Source organism: Loxodonta africana, chromosome 23, assembly GCF_030014295.1.
Source record: "Loxodonta africana isolate mLoxAfr1 chromosome 23, mLoxAfr1.hap2, whole genome shotgun sequence".
Lineage (NCBI taxonomy): Eukaryota > Metazoa > Chordata > Mammalia > Proboscidea > Elephantidae > Loxodonta > Loxodonta africana.
The window spans coordinates 71,044,485-71,067,222 of record NC_087364.1 but is presented as its reverse complement, the minus strand read 5'-3'; the positions used below and the strand labels follow the sequence as shown (position 1 = coordinate 71,067,222).

At 41.1% G+C, this 22,738-nt stretch overlaps 1 long non-coding RNA gene across 2 annotated transcripts; it reads left to right on the top strand.

Moving 5' to 3' along the window:
- The first annotated feature begins 284 nt into the window (after positions 1-284).
- On the top strand, positions 285-22,502 carry LOC111752294 (uncharacterized). Of its 2 annotated transcripts, XR_002787249.2 has the most exons (7): positions 286-518; positions 2,471-2,614; positions 5,864-5,994; positions 18,693-18,782; positions 19,015-19,098; positions 19,356-19,449; positions 21,492-22,502. It is a non-coding gene; the product is annotated as an uncharacterized LOC111752294 (long non-coding RNA). The 2 variants fall into 2 exon arrangements; XR_010319166.1 differs by lacking the exon at positions 5,864-5,994 and having other exon boundaries at positions 285-518.
- Positions 22,503-22,738: the final 236 nt, after the last annotated feature.

Below are 22,738 nucleotides of genomic sequence, written 5' to 3'. Positions count from 1 at the left end.
CGCCATTTTATTTGTTTTGGTTAAAAAAAAGTTTTCGTTGAGTCGACTCCAACTCATGGTGAACCCAGGTGTGTCAGAGTAGAACTGTGCACCACAGGGTTTTCGGTGCCTGCTTTTTTGGAAATACATCGTCAGGCCTTTCTCCGGAGGTGCCTCTGGGTGGACTTGAACCTCCAGCGTTTTGATTAGCAGCTGAGTGCGTTAACCATTTGCATCCCCCAGGAGTTCCAAGCTGTTATAGTAGGTCACATTGACGCTCACAAATAGATTTTCTCGGGTCTTTCTTCCAGTAAAAATTCTCCTTGTTTTTTATGTGGTGGTTTTAAATACTTCAGTTAGTACGTGTTCAAATTCCCCTGGGTGACCACATTATGGGGGGGAGGGGTAAGTTCATGCACTCCAGTAGGAAGAACTGGTGAGCTTCTGTCAGCCGAATATTCGCAGATCTAAAGAGGATGATTCTAACAATTTCCTGCACCAAGACCTCACAGTGTGATCCGGAGCTCTACCAGTACCAGGTAAAGGAATTTAGCTACATATGTTTGTTTGGGGCTGACATGGTGGACATATTGGACATAAGGGAAGAGAACAATGCATTTTCAAAATTTCATCATGAACCTTGAGAACACCTGTCCCCGAAACTTTTCTTCTTATCAATGGAAAAACATATGCCTGTCAGATACTTGTAACTGTACCCGCTAAACCCAGCTTAAGAAATAAAGGTAGCCAATAGAGAACGATTTTGGCCATCACAGCAAATTCTAGTAATTTTTGGGATTGAAATTTTGTTCTCAGTCCCTTGAGATGCTGAGTAACTATCACAAAGGGACTTAGATCTGGGAACAAACAGGTGCCTTCAGAGTTAGAAGAATGTTATGATTCTTAAAAATAATTTGTTTAACTATCACCTTAAAAGGCATCCAGATTAACAGGCTGTTGTTATTTCTGCATTTGAAGAAAATGTTAAAAATACAAATACTTGGGAGAAATAAACCCAAATTCTTCACTGTCCAAGGGTAATTCTAGAGGGACATTCCATCTTCCGTTAGTCGAAAAACAAACGAGAGTGTAGATTACCCAGAAAAAACCCAGTGCCATAGATTAGCTTCTGCTTTCTCATCTTTCGTGTCAACTAAGGGGGTTGAGACAGTGTGGGCTAGTGTGTACAGGTGTAGGGCAAGGGAAATATGCTGAATTAAATTATGTCCCCCTAAGAGTGTTTTTTTTTTTAAGAGTGTTGAAATCCTAACCCCTAAACCTATGGATATAATTCTGTTTGGAAATAGAATTTTTGCTTGTTAATTAGATCATACCCAAGTATATGGTGGGCTCTAAATCTAATGACTTCTGAGTCCTAAAAAGAGACGACCAGACACACAGATATGCACACATGGGATGGAGGACTGGTTCCATGTACAGATCGTGTACACATCAAGAGACCAGGGAATGCCCAGGATTCCCTACAAGAACCCCCATAACCCAGACCCTGGTTTGAACTTTTAGCCTCCAGAACTGTGAAAAACTCAATTTCTGCTCTTTAAAACCACCTACTTGTGGTATTTCTGCTATAACAGCATTAGGAAACTAACATAAAAAAAAAAAAAAAGATAGGGATGTATATATTTGGCATGGTAAAGGGAGAGAAATTATGTTGAGTGTTCCCCGCCCCCCTTTTTATTGTCATTTAGATGAAGGTTAACAGAACAAACTAGCTTCTTGTTAAACAATTAGTACACATGCTGTTTTATGACATTGGTTACCAACCCCATGACATGTCAACACTTTCCCCTTCTCGACCTTGGGCTCCCTATTACCAGCTTTCCTGTCCCCTCCTGCCTTCTAGTCCTTGCCCCAGGGCTGGTGTGCCTCTTTAGTCTCAATTTGTTTTATGGGTCTGTCTAATCTTTGGCTGAAGAGTGAACCTCAGGAGTGACTTCATTACTAAGCTAAAAGTGTGTCTGGGGGCCATTCTCTCAGGGTTTCTTCAGTCTCTGTCAGGCTAGTAAGTCTGGTCTTTTTTTGTGAGTTAGAATTTTGTTCTAAATTTTTCTCCAGCTCTGTCCAGACACTCTATTGTGATCCCTGTCAGAGCAGTCAGTGGTGATAGCCGGGTACCATCTAGTTGTGCTGGACTCAGTCTGGTGGAGACTGTGCTAGCTATGGTCCATTGGGCATTTGAACTAATCTTTCCCTTGTGTCTTTGATTTTCTTTATTCTCCCTTGCTCCAGACAGGGTGAGACCGGTGAAGTATCGTAGATGGCTGCTCACAGGCTTTTAAGACCCCAGGCGCTACTCACCGAAGTAGAATGTAGAACATTTTTTTATAAACTATGTTATGCCAATTGAGCTAGATATTCCCCAAGACTATGGTATTACCCACAGACCTCTGTTGAGTGTTTTAGATACATGAAACTTTAATTCTTATAATTATGCCATGAAGAAGCTACCGTTATTATTGTCATTTTACAGATGAAGAAACTGAGGTACTGACAGGACTGAGTCTCACAGTGAGTAAGCGATGGAACTAGGATGAGGCTCTCTAGCACAGGTGTTACATTGTTAAAGAAACAAATACAGCATCGATAAGAGTCACAGAGCTTCCCAACGGCTGAGGTAAGTTTTAGCCAGGGGTTTTCACAGTTAAGTATAGAGCCACCAAAACACAGAATATGTTTCCTTCCTTCCTGTTTCCCCTTGTCTGTTCAAATTGATTGGTTTTCTTACTCTTCTTCCTTTCATTACCTCCTCTTAATCCATTCTGTCTTTACCAACAGCTCTCTAAGGGTGCTTCCCAGAACGCAATACAGTTCTGCAGATTTGATCTGACCAGCCAGAGTGTACAAGACAGAGCTCGTTCTAGATGCTTTCTTTCCATTTAGCAGTTAACTAAGCCAGAAGATCCCTGAATGGACTATTTCTGTAAGAAGAACAAACCATATAGGCAGACAGAATGGTGGAACTGACTTGTATTAAAAATAATCTTATTAGCAGAGGAGGCTAATATGAAGGGATTTATCTTTCAGCCACTAGACAACGATCACTCACGTCTCCTTGGTTTTCTGTCTGTGTGAAAGGTTCTCCATTACTCTCATCTACTTGGCAAATGTCTGTTCATCTTTCCAGCTCCTCCTTTGTGAAGAGTTCCTGCTTGCCCACATCCTCTGCTAAATTAATCTGCCCTGAGAAGGGAGATAGCTATGCTCGGCCTCCAGAAACAGATGACTGGGCACAGTGCTGGGACACCTGACTTACAGAACATACATGGTGTGATCCAGTTGGAAAAGCTGAGTGGGGTTTATTAGGCTTCTCTTTGGGGAATGTGGAGTTAGAAAACAGAGTCTGGGCTGGTAGCTATAGAAGCAGCCAGGTCATGAGTTACCTAAGGCTGCCATTGACCTCTGGAGTCCTGTGAGAATCTTGTCAGGGGGACAAGACTTCTGACAGAGAGGTGAGCAGAAAGACAACCTCCACGAGTGAGAGGCCAGGTGGCCCAGAGAGCAGGGACAGTCTACTCAATAACCAATGTAAGCACGTGCTTAGGGCATCAACAAAACAGGGGCACTGGTTTTCCAAAGCAAAGACCCATAGATGCCAAGCAGACAGGACACAAGGAAAAGCAAGCACCTCAGTGGAAGGGAAACTGCAGGGCACTAAATAAAACTGATACTCCAGTACATAAGAACGTGTCAGCCTGAAGGGTCACAAGGGCACCCATGCACAAGTTTGTTTAAGCTATGAGGACCCTACCACTTCAACACCTTCATTGACATCTGTCTCCTATGGCCCCCTCCTGTGTAATTGAAACTCCCTATCTTGGTGAGTCTTTTGGGAGTATGCTATTTCTTTCTAATAAACAAGGGGGGGGGGGTGGGCTGTCAACTCTAACTTGCTACTGGATCCAACATGAGTGGTCACTGGGCAAGGATGGATTATATTAATAGATAACAGGTCTCTGATCCATTTTGAGACAACCGTCTTGTACATCCATATCTGCTGATCCAACAATTCCAGCCAGGAGGGTCAGCAATGTTCTGTTCTGTGATATAAACACAAGGGTGTGCTCTTGCACACATCCTGGTACACAATCAGTGGGGACCTCATTCCCAGATGATGCACAAAAGTAAGGGAACTTGAATAAGTCAGCCATTGCAATTAATTCAATCGAGTTATTTTTTAACTGTATAGCATTCGCATGTGGAGTTATGTCATAAGTAAAAATCTTAGTACCCTGCAGCCACTAAAAATTCCAATTCCAACTCATGACAACACCATGAATGCAGAGTAGAACTGCTGCACACAGTTTTCAAGGCTGTGACCTGTTGGAAGTAGATCAAAAGCCTTACTTCCCAGGCGTCTCTGTGTGGGTTTGAACCACCAACCTTTCAGTTAGTAGTCTAGCTCTTAACCATTTGCACCACCCAGGGACTCCTACTTCAGTGGTAATACCTGCCACCCTTCCTGCTCCCTACAGCCCTGTAAAGCTTCTTGAGAACTCAGAAACTCTTGTTACCTATCTCTGAGTATAATAAATCTTTGTTGTATGAATTTGTTATTTGTGAATATAAGGTTTTTTATGATTTACTGCTTCAAATGTAACATTTGTTGGGTATTGGGTATTTGTGTATTCCTATAACAATTATTGGAGCCCTGGTGGTACAGTGGTTAAGAGCTCTGCAGTTGGAATTCACCAGCTGCTCCTTGGAAACCCTATGGGGCCGTTCTACTCTGTCCTGTAGGGTCTCTATGAGTCAGAATCAACTCAATGGCAACAGATTTGGTTTTTGTTTTTATAAAGATTATTGAGATGTGTTCTGGGATGCAGCTAAGGTACTTGGAAACAGTTGGATCCTCTTGGATTTACATTTGAAATTCATGAGGTGAGACCAGAGCAGCATTTCGTTTAGGGATAATTACTCCCCATTACTGAGATGAAATCATTCTGAGTACTCTACTGTAAATTATGAGACTTTTCTAGGTTGGCTGTGGGGACAGGCACTTTTTCCAGCCCTGTGTTGGGTATTGCTCACTGTCTCTTCCCTCTAATCCTTTCAGATGGTTCTCCTCCCGGTCATTAGTTGCTTTCTCACACACAGGTGCAGACAAATGCTCTGCTGAGTACTCAAGGGGGACGTTCTACAGATCTCTGGAGATCTATCTGCCTTGGTCTCCTCTATCCCGCAAAATTTGTCTGCCTTGGTCTCCTGGAACTCTCAGCTCTGTGTCCTCAACAGGACTGACACTAGGCTCTGCCTGGCTTCACCGTCCCGGCAGTGATTTCTGGAAGCTCACTCAAGGCAGAGATCTGGTGCTGTTGCGGAGCTCACCTTGTTTGCTTCTCATCTCCCAGGGCTCACCGTCCTCAGCTCCTCATGCCCACTGTAATGAAAACGCTTTTAAAAAATATGTTTTCTGGTTGTTGTTGTTGTTGTAGGTATTCCAGGTGAAAGACTAAGACCAGTCCCTATTATTCTATCTTGGCTGAAACTGGAAGTTATATGACATACTTGTAGACTTCTTATTTCACAAGGAAAGTTTGATATATTGCAGTCAGTATGTTTACCTCCATTTTGCCTTCCATAGGGAGAATTTTTTTTTTTTTTAATTTCTGTTTAGACCTGTTGCCATCGAGTCAATTCCAACTCAAAGCAACCATATAAGGATAGAGTAGAACTGCCCCATAAGGTTTCCAAGGAGCAGCTGGTGGATTTGAACTGCCGACCTTTTGGTTAGCAGATATTTCTGTTTGGGCACGTAAAAAAAGAGATATTTGTCATCATCACGATTTAACACAGACCCTCTGTGCTATAGTGCCTCTGACTTGAGTAAAACACGTGTTAAATCTTTGGTTTCATTGCTGCTCAGGTCAAGGCTGAAGTCAAAGGCACTAAGTTAATACTGGATTAAGATGTTATCACAGTTTCTTTAGAAGAAATTCAGTCCCGTGAACCATTGGAACAAAAACAGTTTCCCAAGAGGACCTTAACCCTGGAAAGGTAATTATCTGTTTTAGATGCCTGTAATTTACAATTATGTTTGGTTAGCTTCTCAGTGGTGAGTCTGGGATGTGTTGAAAGATTTAGAAAGCTGGTTTATATGTAATTCGTGAGATTCATTTCTGAACTAGGGAGCTAAACACCCTTAGGAAAAGAGCGTGGACGTGTATTCAAGCCATTGAAAGATAACCAGGCAGGGCTCTGTGAGCGTCAAACTACACGCGAAGTACTACTGACGTTGTTATCAGTAATAGGAATATATTTGTTTTCTTTAAAAACAAAGGAAATAGCAAAGTGAATTTACCTCTACCTAGAAAAGCATCTGCTCATCTGTAAGTTCTGAAGGAAAAGAATTTTTGCCATCTGCCTATGCCTGGAAAATGGGGCCCTATGTCTTGTAGTTCCTAAAACAGGAACCCTGCCAAGGAGAGCAGAGAGAGGCAGCCATTCCACACGGGGGCAGCGTCATGGGCCTACTCTACAGAGAAAACCCCCACTGGCTACCTGGCAGGCTAAGTGGAAGCTCCCCCCTCTCTTTGCGTTATGTGATGATGTCACCCGGGTTCTGTGGACACCAGGCGTGAAGCCCCTCAGTTTCCCCAAGTTCCTTATGGAGGACTGAGCTCAGGTCATTAAGTGAGGGAGGAGCCCGCAACTGGCAAATGATAAATAAAAAGTGTTTCTAGAAATACCACAAGTCGATGGCTTTAAGAAACAAATTTATTTTCTTACAGTTTAGGAGGCTAAAAGTCTGAATTTAGGGCACTGGCTTTAGGGGAAGGCTTTCTTTCTCTGTTGGCTCTCGGGGAAGGTCCCTGTCTCTTCAGCTTATTTCCTGGTTCCTTGGAGATCTCCATGTGGCTTGGCACCAATCTTTCCCCTATCTGTAAAATCAAAACAAAACTCATTGCCTTCGAGTCGATTTCGACCCATAGTGACTCTACAAGGGCAGAGTGAAACTGCTCCATAGCGTTTCCAAGGAGTGGTTGGTGGATTTGAACTGGTGACCTTTTGGTTAGCAGCCATCTCTTAACCACTATGCCACCAGGGCTCCACCACAGGCATAGAGGTTAGGATTTATAATACATATTTTGGGGGGACATAATTCAACTCATAAAAATCAGCTATTTGTGAGGGTAAGTGTCCCCTGAGGATAAGTGTTCAGGGTGACTCTTTGGGTTGTCAACCTTGGCCTGATCTCATTCCTGTGGCATTATCGTTGCTCTGGGCATCACAGGTGCTTCAGGTTTCCCTCTAGAGGCCAGATTAAAACAAAACAAAATGGTGGGATATATGGTTTATCTCTTTTATTAACACCAAAGCTAAAAAACAAAGATTGCTTCTAAAATGCTGCAGAGTTAAATATTCTTGATTCTTGGGGCTCAGGGAAAAAAAATCCCAGTCATTTGATATTAAGAGTTACAGCTGAGGGTGGGTAAAAGGCTCCAGCATAACCTACAGGTACTAACCGGTGTCTGTATGCCGTGGAAGTCAAGCCAGTCACACATGGGCCTGAGGAAGGTTCTTCTCCAGAGGCTCTGGAAGGCCTAAGGATGGCAGAAGTCAGTAAGTAGACTCATTCATCAGGCAGTGGAGCCACAAGGGCAGCCAAGGAGATTTGCTGAGCTCAGTTGATGCCTGGGGCTCAAAGAAATCTGCCCCAGGGCAATGAAACATGGTGTAAGGGCCACACATTGGGGTGAGATTAGTGACTTCACAAGACTAGCCCTGTTTTGTGAATAACATTTGTGTTTTCCTGAAGGCAGTGCTGGCCACCCTAATCTGGTTGGGAGCTCTGTGTGACACAGAACTCATGTCCAAAGTGGACCAGAGGAGAAGGACCATGTCTTACATTTTTCCCCGCAAATGCTGAGTATGGGTCTTGAATATGGGAGGCTCTCAATCGTCGGTGAGATTGTCATTTAGCAAACACTGGAGATTCTGACCCCTTGCCTCTGCTTCTGATGCTCTTTTCTCACTGTTCAGTCTCCAGGCAAGGATTTCTGGATCTGCCTGTCTAGATCACTTTTCTGAACTTCAATCTCAGATGTAATTTGGGGAATTGAGTTGATAGATAATTGGTGTTTCCCCTCTGTTCTCTTAATGTTGAATGTTCCATTGATTAATTTTATTGCCTTGACCCATCCTTGCATCCCTGGGATAAATCCCCTTTGTTGAGAATGTTTAATCCTTTTATTATGCTGATGGATTCAGCTTGGTAGTATTTTGTTGCATATTTACATGTATATTTGTAAGGAATATTGGTTTGTAATTTTCTTCTGTCTGCTTTGTCTGATTTTCATGACAGGCTAATGTTGTCCTCATAAAATGAGTTAGGAAATGCTCCTCCCACTTCTCATTTTTGGAGAAGTTTGAAAAGGACTGTTACCTATAGTGACCTATGAAATTTGCTTCATCTGGTTGGTATCTCTCAGTGGAAGCCCAGCTGTTACATTGGGCCAGGCGATTCTTTAGTAGGTGGGACCGTGTCACTCCTTGTTGGGCTTGTAACATCCTTGGCCTCAGGGCACTAAAGGCCAGTAACCCAACCGACCCAAAAGGCCAGTAGTGAGAAGCAAACACACCCTCACACAGTTTTAAATGTTCTCTCCCCATCCAGTGAGTACCACTTGCTGTAGAGTTGATTCTAACTCGTGGTGACCCCGTGTGTGTCTAAGTAAAACTGTGCTCTGCAGGGTTTTCAATGACTGTGACCTTTCAGAATTAGACCACTGGGACTCTCTTCTGAGGCACCTTTAGGTAGACTCGAACCACCAGCCTTTCAGCTAGTAACTGAGTGTGTTAACCATTGGCCCCACCGAGGGACTCCCTGTTGTGTTTAAACCTGAACCTTTCCTCCGCAGCTGGCTCTGACTTTAGGTCTATGGATGCTTACTGTTCTTTGGGGGGTGTAATTCTCTAACCCTAAATTTGCTATCCCTTTTCGTAAATCCATGATCAGTTGTCAACCATGAATTCAGAATATTGATGATTTCTATTTGCCCCAAAATACAGAAAGGATTAGTGCTCACTTTAGCATGCGGTTTGTTTATTTTGCTTACTTGAAGTCAAAAACCAATAACCACATTGGTTCTGAAGGGCTTCGAAAAGCTCTCTAAACTTGGTCAGATCTACTATATTGAAAAAACTTATTCAAGAAGATAATTTGTTGGTACAGGTGTGTATATATAAGCAGAATAACTAAAATAGTAATCTTCATAATAAAAGGACTACTGGAGCCCACAACATAGTGGGCTCATTTTGAAGAGGAAGAAGCTGGGATAATGCCCAAAGTAAAGAAGAATCTTTTCCCAAGTCCTGTTGAGGAGAATACATGAAGAAGGAGCTTCAATTATGGCACTCATGAATTGAGTGAGATATAAAACATTTTCCTTATCAGTGATAATTTAAAAATTTGGAACAGATTATGAGGGATGTGAGTCTTTATCTCTTAACATGCATGATAGATATATTCCATTTATCCTGACCTGTGTTTTGTACAAGCAAGTTTAGGTAGGATGACAGAGACCACATCAGTGGAGAGGATCACTGTTTTTTCTAAGATTTGTCTAAGTAGCCCACGGATGTCCTCTTTAAATTCATTAACTCAATCCCACCAACGTTACTGATAGACTGCCACGTTCAAGGCACTATGCTACAGCAATCTTATTGTACTACTTTCTCACATAAATCAATGTTTTACTTACAGTAAACCTTCTTGGCATTTCATCCAAAAGGGAACTATATTTGATATTTTGTCCAAAAGAAGACACTGTTTATAAATGTTGGTAGGGAGTTATCATTAAAGCCGGCACCAGAATTCACGCTCCTGACTCGGATCATTAATCTACTCAGTTCCCCAAATTATATCTGATATTAAAGGCCCAGAGAGCTTGAGTGGTTTGCTCACTGCCATACAGTAGCTGAAATCTTTTGACTCCACAACAGGAGAAATTCTGTCTTAACAAATGAAGGCAGAAACATTTGCAACCATCACTCCAGGTAACTTTTAGAGTACCTCCAATCTTTTTTTTTTTTTTTTTCTATTGTGCTTTAAGTGAAAGTTTACAAATCAAGTCAGACTCTTACACAAAAACCCATATACACCTTGCTACATATTCCCAATTACAGCCCACAAGCTCCCTCCACTCTCTCTCTTTTTGTGTCCATTTCACCAGCTTCTAACCCCCTCCACCCTCTCATCTCATAGAGTACCTCCAATTCAAGACACTAACTAGCTATGGTGCCAGAGTCCCAGAGTGGCCTGCTAGTACCCATCTGGTCATACACACCATTATGCTAGGGATTAGTTGTTTGGGGGGGGCTTGTTACTTGTAGCCACAGGATAAACCTGGCATAGATTGATGATACATTTTTAGAGTATTAATTTCATATTATCAACACATATTTTATGAAGTTGAATGCTAAATCTGAATGCATTTTTAAGATAACTTGTTAGAGTTCATAGAAACAGCAGGCATGCAGTTGTTGAACCAGGCTAAAGCCTACTGTCTTAGTTATCTAATGGTGCTATAACAAATACCGCAAGTGAATGGCTTTAACAAAGAAAAGTTTATTCTTTCACACTCTAATAGGCTAGAACTCCAAATTCAGGATGCCAGCTCCAGGGGAAGGCTTTTTCTCTGTCGGCTCTGGAGGAAGGTACTTGTCATCAATATTCCCCTGGACTGGAAGCTTCTCAGCACAGGCACCCCAAGTCCAAAGGACACACACTGCTTCCGGCGATGCTTTATTGGTGATATAAGGTCCCTATGTCTCTCTGCTTACTTCTCTCTTTTATATCTCAAAAGAGATCAACTTAAAACCTAATCTTATAGATTGAGTCCTGCCTCATTAAAATAACTGCCTCTAATCCCACCTCATTAACATCATGGGGGTAGGATTTACAACGCATAGAAAAATCACATCACAAAATGGTGGACAGTCACATAACGCTGGGAATCGTTGCCTAGCCAAATTGACACACATTTTTGGGGGACACAATTCAATCCATAATAGCCATATTCAGTAGTGTGCTCTGATATTGTCTCTAATCATTGGCTCATTGCAGTGGGAAATTTTGCAAAACACTGGGATAGAAAATTCTGAAGTATTTTTTTCTGCTAAACAGTAAAGGCATCCACATAGATCCATCTGGGTAAGATGAGAGCCCTTACTTTATCTAATCAAATCAGCTTCATCTCGCAAAGAGAAATAAAACCATAATAAAATCCATAAAAACAATCGTGACATTTTCTCTGTAAACAAGTGTGTTTAAAGAGCAATGCTTTCAGCCATAACTGCTTTGCAATCCCTGAGCACCTCACGGTGAAGGAATTCTTCTGCATTTAATATATTTCTTATTATCTTGGCTCCTTTCCAGTTCTACCCCTGGGTAACCTTGAGCAAGTGGGTATCCTGCTTCTGGTTTTTTATCTCTAACACTAAAAAAATGGGATTTTTCTGCCTACCTGTCCCATCAAGATGAAGTGAACAATAAACCTATCCCATGTTGGGCTTTGACTCAACAGCAGCAGAGTTATTTGCTTAGGCCACATAATAATTGATAGGATTTGGGTCGTAAAGTGTGAGCATTGCATTTATTTTATAACCTGTAATCTTGTATAGGGAATAGAAGCTGTTAACCATTGTATGTGGGCTAATGAATTGCCTGCTGTTATTTATAAAGGTGATCTTGTTTTTCAAAAAAATTACAGAAGAAATATTGTATGCTTTGGGAACAAGTGACTGAACTTCAATGAATGTTAAAACCCAACATTTCTTATTTAATTAGAATTTGCCAGCAGATAATTTAATTTTTGACCAATTTGCAGAAACATTCTAGATGTTATTGTCCAAGCGTCAAATATGCTTTTAGGATTTCCAGGTGCCTCAGAGTGTTTGCACGGTCCCATAGGCAGGGCGTGATTCCGTCTTACTTCTGCTGCTGTTAACTGTGACTAAGAAAGATCAAAAGTTTAGAAGCACACTGAAAAATCTATTCTGTGAAACCAGGAGATGGAATACTCTTATTTTTGAACTTTAATTCTCTCAGGTATGACTTAATTCAAGAACCAGGGATTTTTATATTCAATTTACACTTATACTGAGGTTTAACTAATTAAATAACTTATCTACTAATGAGTTTGTGTGGTTGTTTTTGATGGTTTAAAAGGTGCTGCCTTTTTTCCAGTAGTATCCAGAACTTTCCACAGCATCTTTTTGGCAAAGCAATCATTTTTTAACTTGTAATGACTAAAATAAAATAAGTCATATAAAATTAAATCTGTATGATTGCTTTAGACAACATCAGGTTTCTCTTAAAATCTTGATTCTTACTGTCTACATTCTCGAACGCCTTGTCTATGAAATTGAATAGCAGGTTTGATTTTAATGACTTTGCTGTTTGACATTCGTTTCAATACAGCCACATCTCTGAATTTTACTGTAGAAAAATATCTCAGCGAATTCTACCTCGAAGGAGCATCTCCACTGACTAATTTGTAGAATTAGAGTATTCCCCTTTGACTTTTGCTGCAGGAGAGATCACGATATGTGAAGATTTGATTTAGATTTGACGGTCTAGTACAAGGTCACAAATATAGTATACCCTTATAAATCATGTGGGCAACGGCCTGAATGAAGCTAGCCCCTTTAAATCACAAGGTTGCGTAGCTATCAATACCAAAGGCTTCTGGATTTATATCCAAAGACACCTGTCTTAGTTATCTAGTGCTGCTATAATGGAAATACTGCAAGTGGATATTTTAGCGAACAGAAATTTATTCTCTCTCAGTTTAGGAAGCTAGAAGTCCAAAATCAGAGTGCTGGCTCTAGAGGAAGGTTTTCTCTCTCTTTTGGCTCTAGGGGGAGGTCCTTATCACCCTCCAACATCTGTGGGCCAAGCGTTCTTTGGAGATCCGCATGTGTCTTGGCGTCAATCTTCCCCTGGGTCTAAATGGTTTTCAGTGCAGGGACCCTGGTTGCGAAGGACACGTTCCGCTCCCATCTCTTCCTTCTTGGCGGCATGAGGTCCCTGTCTCTCTGCTCACCTCTCTCTCCTTTTATCTCTTGTAAGATAAAAGGTAATGCAGGCCACACCCCAAGGAAACTTCCCTTACATCGAATCAGACCTGTGACCTGAGTAAGGGTGTTACATCCTACTCTAATCCTCTTTAACATAACCTAATCTTGCCTCATTAGCCTCAGGCAGAGATTAGGATTTACAGCACATAGGATAATCCCATCAGTTCACAAAATAGAGGGTAACCACACAATAACGGGAATCATGGCCTAGCCAAGTTGACACATACTTTTGGGGGGACTGTGGTGGATTAAGTACTTCTGTGTCACTTTTCTAGCCATGGTCTTATAACACCTACCAGGTGATTGTGTGATAGGGGAGTTGTGGTCTACCAAGGGGAATTGCTCAGTTTTACCTTAAAGGAGAGCCAATTCTGGAGCAAAGGGGAGAGCCCACCACAACCAAAGAAGGAGAAACTAGCAGGAAACACTGCAGTGAGCTTCCCGGCCCACGGAGGGAGAACGCTAAGTGCCTTCGGGCAGAGACTGAGGGCCAGGAGAAGTCTAAGCCTGATCCATGAATTTGGGACTTGCCAGCCTCTACAATGATGTGAGCCATTTCTTTTGCATGGTTCGTGAGTTCTGTGAGACATTGCAGTTAATTAGGAAACCCAAAGACAGGAGGGAAAGTCCTAAGGAGAGAGGAATTTGCTGATGTTAGAGATGATGGAGTGGGACAGCAGCTTGGAAAAGCTGGACATTTGGGACACCTTTAACCTCCATCTTGTAGGAACCAGCTTCGTGCTGATCCTTATAAGACAAATTATTCATTTAGTGATACAATACAATCCATGACAGCACCCAAGCCGGTTAGGTCTTTGATATATTATGTGATAATTACTGGAAAACAAGACAAAACAGAAACAAAATATCATCCATAGGTAACCTGTTAATACAGAAATATGCAGACATACTGTAAGAGTACTGTACTTTAATTTTCTAACACCAAATATGAGCAATATTTCTACCATTTCCTCATAATAGCCTTGTTAATCCTACATCAGGTCTATTTCAACCCAATGTCTGAGCCCTCAGGATTACTCTACGTGTAGAGCAGGGCTTCTCAGCCTCAATGCCATTGCCATTTTGGACCAGGGAATTCTTTGTTGTAGGAGGCAGTCCTGTGCATTGCAGGGTGTTTAGCAACATCCGGCGCCAGTAGCATCCTTCCCTCCGGTCATAATAATAAAAAATCTCTGCAGACATTGCCAATTGTCACCTGAAGGGAAGAAATGTCCTGGTCGAGAGCCACTGCTATAGAACCAGGAAGGGACAAAGTCCTTTCTCTTGTAGTCCTCTTGGAAAAAACACTTTCGTGATTACTTTGCAACCAGCAAAGTTATTGAAAGGTGTTACATTTTATGTTTCTTTATAAAACACACCTCAAATATCCAACTGAGGGCTCCAACATCAAAATTTCGATCTCAACACAATGCCTAATGAGGTTTTTTTTGTACTGAAGTCTTCTCCCAATTGATTTTGTGCAAGAATAATTTTATACATTCAACTGTGTGGATTATAGCAAATCAGGAGTAACCTTACAAAGAATGGAAATTCCAGAGCGCTTAATTGTGCTCATGTGAAATCTGTACATGGGTCAAGATGCAATCCTTCAAACAGAACAGTGGGATACTGCGTGGTTTAAAATCTAAAAGTGTGCAGCAGAGTTGTGCTCTTTCACTTTATTTACTCAATCTGTACGAAGAAAAACACGGTGTCAGAACTGGAGGAAGACCATTAACAACCTGCAATATGCAGATGATACTACTTTGCTTGCTGAAAGTGAAGGTGCCTTGAAGCACTTACTGATGGAGGTGAAAGACCTTCAATATGTAATCCTTTGATACGGATTACACCTGAACATAAAATGAAAACCTGCACAACTAGATCAATAAACAACATTGTGATAAACAGTGAAGAAATTGAAGCTGCTAAGGATTTCTTTCTACTTGGGTGAACCATCAATGACAATGGAAGTGGAAATCAAGAAATCAAACAATGCATATTGCATTGGGCAAATCTTCTGCAAAAAAAAAGACCTCCCTAAAGTGTTAAAAAGCAAAGATGTCACCTTAAAGACTCAAGTGTGCCTGACCCAAGCCATGGCCTTTTCGGTCACCTCATACGCATGTGAAAGCTGGGCAATGAAAAAGAAAGATCACAGAGCTGACACATTTGAATTGTGTTGTTGGCAAAGAATATTGAATATTTTTTTTTTATGAACTGCTAGAAGAACAACAAATCAGTCTTGGAAGAAGTACAGCCAGAATGTTCCTCAGAAGCAAGGATGGCGAGACTTTGTCTTGCTTACTTTTGACATGTCATCAGAAAAGACCAATCTCTAGAAAAGGACATCAAGTTTGGTAGAGTGGAGGGTCAGCGAAAACAAGGGAGACTCTCCATGAGCTGGATTGACACATTAGCGGCAACAGTGGGCTCAAATGTACCAAAGCTACACCTGTGAGAATGTTTCCTTCTGTTATACATAAGGCTGCCGTGACTCAGAGCCCGCTCAGCAGCAACGAACCCACCAAATTTTCCAAAGGAATACAAAATCCTACTTTTTTATCTGTGGAGAGAGAAAATGGATTACTGTTCAGAATTTTAGCTATTTGACTTAAAAATATTGGGACATTAAAAATGCTGTGTATCTGTGTGTACAATGGGGATACTTGGAACTACAGCTTCTCCTTTTCCATCTTCTGAACTACACTGTGAACAGGAATTTATCACTTATATTCTTTAGCTTTTCAGGTGTATATCAGGTAGCAATGTGCCTTCCAGGTGCGAGAGATCCCAGCCTATTGTCTAAAGTCCAGGGCAACACCGGCTTTGATCCAACTCAACGCAGAAGGTAGTACAGCCACCAGGACCTGTGACTCAAGGCTTAACTCTGCTCTTCAGCATGCTTAGTTGATATTCTTTCTAGATAAGCTCTCTTGTCATGCTTGCAAAATAATTGTAGCTGCAGGTCTTCAGTTCTTTCAAGTTCAGATCCAGGAGAGAAGAGAGTGCACCCGGATCTGTGGGTGGGTCAACCGTACCCAAACTGCTTAAACAGTGATGGGTGAGAGGGAATGTTTTCCCAAAGGAAATTGGTAGTACTTAGCTTGCTGGAAGAAAGTTAAATGGCTTTCAAGGACAAAAAATAACATATGATCATTTCCAGGTGTTTTTACTCTCTCTCTCCAAAAAATAATTGTAAGGCTGCTGAGAGTGGGGACCACTTCTTATATTTCCTATTATTCCCCATGGAACCTCTATGAAGCTGAGTGCTCAGCAGACCTACCATGCAAAATGTGTAGGTTAAAACAGGGTTAGAGTTAGAGATCATACACCTTGTTCTCACAAACAGATCAGAGCATTTTTATGTTTAATGATAAGGCATATTCTCACACAATTTCCAGGGATAACTACGAGTATCAGGGGAGAAGGATATACTATCCCATTTTAAAGGGGATTAAAAGAAATTGTAATCATGCAAATGCCTTCCCTGAGGCCATAGATAGTAAAACGGCCGTGTTGCCACTTACACAATCTCTTTCCGAGAGAAGGCAGATCAAAGAGCTGTTTCTGGGTAAATGCTTATATAAATATTTCTAAGAATTTCAACGATAAAATTGAGATTTCATACGTAATATGAGATCTCGTATGTGATCTTAGAATCCTTAGATTCTAGAAGTAACAAGACTTAGGTAGCCCACTTAAACAGATTAAATAAAGGAAAGTAAAGCTCCCTCCCGTCACATTTGCCTTGAACTTGGTTTGGATGAGAAAATCCAAGCCTAGAAACTCTGCTACCTGAACGTCATATGCAATCAGGTATATCTGGGAGCTGCATCGTTTGATACTGCCTGCAAAAAAGTTGGGGCGGGGGTGCACTCAGTGCATCGTTAATGGTTTTGATCAATACCCCGCTCAGGCACCCCAACGAATGATAGTGCGGTACCCCACTGCGCTTGCTAAAGACACGTCTCTGTGTGTGGGAAACATAATTGTCATTTCACAAAACATGGGGCACCTGTGAGATGAAGTCTTATATGTCCCTGTATTTTGGCAAAAGCAAGAGCATTCTCATTTGCACAACAAATGTGTTTAGTTTTAAAAACACCATTCTTCTAGCTCAACGAAGATGGAGTGTAAGGTAATTAATACTGAAGGCAGTAAGTTTTGTATTTATGAAAAACAGCATAATTATAGATTACTTATGTAAATATGTTCAGATGTACTCTACAGGCACACCCAAACATGATGCATTGAAAACAATACACTTAATTTTTTGCCAACTCAAATAACCATAAATCTGATCTCACGATATTTCAAAAGGATTCAGTTTTCAAGTTGGAGATGATGACATGTTTACAACTTAGAAAAACAGATAGTAATTTACATAATCAAACCATTTAAAGAGCAAAAATCTTATCAGACATGTTAGTAGAATTATAAAAGCACCTTTGGTATATTTAAATAGGTTTGATTTTTTTTTTAATAAAGTGTATTTAAATCCACCATTTCACAGCAGGCATTGTTGATTATATGGAAAATCTTAATTTATAGAGACAATACTTGTGCTGTATTTAAGACAGTCTGGGTGAAGTTCATAGCCAATAAAAGAAGCTACAGGTTCTTTCAGAAACTGCCACAGCGTGTGCCCGCTGGACAGAGTTGATGAGCTTGAGTGTTTAGTGCATTTGGGTAGTTGTTCTTCTGGCTGTTATTTAAAAAAAAAAAAAAAAAACCAAACCCATTGCCGTTGAGTCAATTGCTACTCACAGTGACCCTATCGAACAGAGCAGAATTGCCCCATAGGGTGTCCAAGGAGTGCCTGGTGAATTCGAACTGCCAACCTTTTGGTTAGCAGCCAAACTCTTAACCACTATGCCACTAGGGTTTCCTTCTGGCTATTAGCTGGAATTATTATTATTATTTTTTTAATACTCCCTTCAGGATTTTTTTTTTTTAAGCAAAGGCTAAATAAAGGGGAGGTTGGTTATTGTTTGAGATTTCTGCTACTTATAAATAGTCACAAGTTATTTGGCTCCTGTGATAGTTTATTTCTTAGTGTGTAAAATCACAATTGTTCTTAGCTGCTGTTGAGTTTGCCCCCAACTCATGGCGACCCCATGCACAATGCGGTTGGACTGTTGTGACCCAGAGGGTTTTCATTGGCTGAGTTTTTTGGAAGTAGGTTGCCAAGACCTTCTTCCTAGTCTGTAAGCTCTGCTGAAAGCTGTTCAACAATCCAGATAGTGAACTATTTATAGAATTGTGTTGGGGGATTGTTGGGCGTTGAATTGTGTCCCCCAAAAAGGTATATTAAAGTCCTAACACCTGGTGCCTGTGAATATGACCTAGTTTAGAAATAGAGCTTTTGTAGATGTTCGCAGATGTAAGGTCCCTAGGCGGCACTAATGGTTTGCCCTTGACTACTAACGTAAAGGTTGGTGGTTCAAACCCACCCAGGGGTGCTGTGAAAGAAAGGTCTAGAGACCTAGGCCTTCCATAAAGATTACAGCCAAGAAAATCCTATGGAGCAGGTCTACTCTGTAACACATGGGGTCACCATGAGTTGGAATTGACTCTATGACGATGGGTTTTGTTTTGTTTTTCTGTAGATGTCATCAGCTAACATTCGTTCATACTGGAGTATGGTGGGTCCTAATCCAACCTGGATGTCGTCCCTATAAAAGAGAAGAGACACAGGGGTAAGAACTTCATGTGGTGGTGGGGTCATGCTGCAGCTGCCAGCCAAGGAACACTTGGGGCTCTCAGAAGCTGGGAGAGACAAAAAAGAATATACCCCCAGAACCTCTGGAGGGAGCCTGGCCCTGCTAACACCTTGAATTCAGACTCCTTGTCTCCACAACTATGAAACACTAAATTTTGGTTCTTACGAGCCACCTAGTTTGTGATTTTTTTTTTTTTTTTTTACAACAGCCCTAAGAAATGAATATGGGGTTATATGAGAATAGGGATGTGAATGAATGGAGCACGAGGCCTGGGACACTGGAGACTTAGCAGGTATTTGTTCTCCCCCCCCCCCCACTCCCCATCCAGCCTCTTGGGTTACTTTCAACTTCTGGTTCTCCCTTGCTTCCCCAGCCAAATCCTGCTGAGATACCAATGACCTCCTCCCAGAGAATCTGCGGTTTTACCTTGGAGCAAAGATTTCATTAAAGGGTTTTAAGATCTATGAGTAGACTCCTGTGAATCAGATTAGGAAAGAAGAGGTACCGAGTTCTCCCAGACCATAGACTCACTGATCTGACTTCTTTCAGATTTAATCTCCCCTCTTGAGGATAACTACCCTGCAGTAACCTTGCTTAGACCTCAGGAGAACCGCAGCTGGTAAGAACAATGACAAGGTCAGAGGTAAGCCTTCTTTAGATAAATGGCCAGTTTTCTAATGAGAGAACATGCATTTGCCACATTGAGTTTTGGGGATTTCATCTGGTCGCCATAAACTAAATTCAATTTTGGGGCTTTAAACCCCCAAGCTGTGGTGAAAGAGCAGGACTTTGCAGTCAAATAAACCCAGGTTTGAGTTCTTACCTTTATCATGTGCTGGTTCTGTGCATTTACTGACCTGCTTTAGGAAAAGGAAACCCTGGTGGCATAGTGGTTAGGTGCTGTGGCTGCTAACCAGAAGGTCAGCTTTAGGAAATACACTAAATCACTCTGAGCATTTCTTTGCTCACTTATAAATTTTGGGTAATACTACTTTGCAAAGTTGTTACACTGGTAAATATCATATACAGAACACCTGGCACAGAGTAGATTTTGAACAGATGATAATTGATCTATAAAGTCATTTTTGATATCCTACAAACCAGTGCCATTACGGTCTCTCCTTATAAGAACTTCAGGTCTCTCTTTTTTTTCTTCATCTTAGTGTTTACTAAGCTTAATTCCTAATAGTTGTCTTCTTCCTTGTCTTAGTTACCTAGTGCTGCTATAACACAAATACAAGTGGATGGCTTCAACAAACAGAAGTTTATTCTCTCACAGTCTAGGAGGCTAGAAGTCCAAATTCAGGGTGTCAGCTCCAGGGAAAGGCTTTCTGTCTCTATGAGCTCTGGTGGAAGGTCTTTATCATCAATCTCACCCTGGTCTAGTAGCTTCTCAGCATAGGGACCCTGTGTCCAAAAAATGTGCTCTGCTCCCAGTGCTGCTTTCTTGGTGGTATGAGGCCCCCATGTCTCTCTGCTTGCTTCTTTGTTTTATATCTCAAAAGAGATTGGCTTAAAACACAATCTAACCTTGTAGATTGAGTCCTGCCTCACTAACAAAACTACCAATAATCCCACATTTTATGGATTGAATTGTGTCCCTCAAAAAATATGTGTATCAGTTTGGCTAGGCCATGATTCCCAGTATTGTGTGACTGTCCACCGTTTTGTCATCTGATGTGATTTTCCTATGTGTTGTAAATCCTATCTCTGTGACGTTGATGAGGTAGAATTAGGGGCAGTTATGTTAATGAGGCAGGACTCAATCTACAAGATTGAATGTGTCTTGAGCCAATCTCTTTTGAGATATAAAAGAGAGAAGTAAGACACGGGGACCTCATACCACCAAAGATAGCAGTGCCAGGAGCGGAGCACATCCTTTGGACTCAGGTTCCTACATGGAGAAGCTCCTAGACTAGGGGGAGACTGATGGCAAAGAACTTCCTTCAGAGCTGACAAAGAGAGAAACCTTTTTCCTGTAGGTGATGCCATGAAGTTGGACTTCTAGCCTACTAGACTGTGAGAGAAGAGACTTCTGTTTGTTGAAGCCATCCACTTGTGGTATTTTTGTTATAGCAGCCCGGGGTAACTAAGATAGTTAGCTAGTTAAAAGTTCTGCATCCGTGAAAGACCAGGAAAAAAAAAAAACAACTGCTACTGTTTATTATTTGCAAACAATCTTCAGCATGTGGCATGCAAATGGAGTATTTGTACAGGGTCGTCAAAAAAGAGGAGGACCCTCAACGAGATGGACTGACAATAATGGGCTCAAACTTAGCAATGGTTGTGAGGATGGAGCAGGACCGGCAGTGTTTCGTTCTGTTGGTCGCTATGAGTTGGAACCAATTTGACAGCAACTAACAACAATGTATAATGTTATTCAGTAAGAAACCATGGACTTAAGCAAGAAGTGGCCCCAAACTGAATGAGAGGCATGTTGAATTTTCAGCAGTCACATGGTTTAATGCAAGGTAGTTTTTTACTGCATGCTTCATAACAAATGATTGGTTCTTTTAAGGTTTACTAAATGTAAAATAATAAATAAAATGGAGATAGGTGAAAGCATTCTTTGAAATTCAAACAAAAATCATAATCTCTTAGATACTAAAGGCTTATTGTTTTCAGAAAATTTAGTAATATACTTGCTTCTTCTAATCACTAAATATGATTTTTTCCATGCCATAGGAAAATTCTGGGTATGCTTTATAGATGAACTTCCGTAAAAGCAAGACCAGAAATCTTACACACAACCTGACAAGAGAAAAGAAAACCCCGCGCATAGTGCTTCCATAAAAGGCAGGCCTACAAAGAATCTTAAAAAGATCTTCCTGCTTCCACCCCTCGTGTCTGAGACCCTGCGAGGCATCAGCAGAAAGATTCATACCAGCCCTGTTCAGTGAGAACACAGAGTCCCGAGCTGAGTTTGGCTCGTGGGCATCTTTGTATTTCTCACCTTCCATGATGGGAGAAACAGAGAACTAGCTTGCTAATAAGTTAAAAGCAAATACAGAGGAAACTCTGAAAATCTGGAGAATGCCCCTGTTACATATAACTCTCTGACAGATGAACTACCAAGTAATAAAGCAAAAATATGTGGGAACAAAAGGAAGCAAAGGTATAAAATAGAACACTGGAAAAACCTAATAATGGGAAGAAATAAGGCCACCGGAGAGGCTACTATTAAACCACTATATTTTCAAATAATAACAAGGCTGAACATCACCTTCTGAGACTTCATAAAATGGGATTCGGACCTACTGCCTGCTGACAATTAAAGTCAAAAACAGAAAAGAAGGTGCAAATCAATGCCCCAGGGTTGCTCTGGTGGAAAAGTATTGTATTCTCTCAGAAGACGACGAAACAGGCTAGAGAGGGAAATGCACAAGTTCTCTGTGGATTTTCCAAGAGGTTCTTTCTAGTCCCATAGGAAAACAGGTGAGCATGGTAGATGTAAAGTTGGACATTCTCAGATTCTAGAAAAATATTGCTGGGACAAGTAGCTAATTTCTTTCCTCCTTCATCTGACCATTTTCCGACAAGCACCTTTACTAGCAAATAAAGAGTTTACTGTCTTCTCTAAACAAAATCAGTGAGATTTACGTTTTCTATCTGAACTACGATTGCTTCTCTATTGTTTCTGTTCACAGGTATGTCCTTTTAGCAAGTAAATAAAGACATTCTTGGGGGTATATTAAAATTTCCACCTAAACTTAATAAAAACAATTGGTTCTTGAAATAATTAATTCAAACATTTTTGTTGTTGTTGAGCATTTATGATGTTCCAGAGGCTGCTGTAAGTGGTAAGAATATTCTAACAAACAAAATAAGTAAAATCACTGCCATCGCAAACTTTACATTCAGGTTAAGTAAGAGAGAAAATAACAAACGTATCAGGACCTAGGAAACCCTGGTGGCCAGGGGTTAAGTGCTAC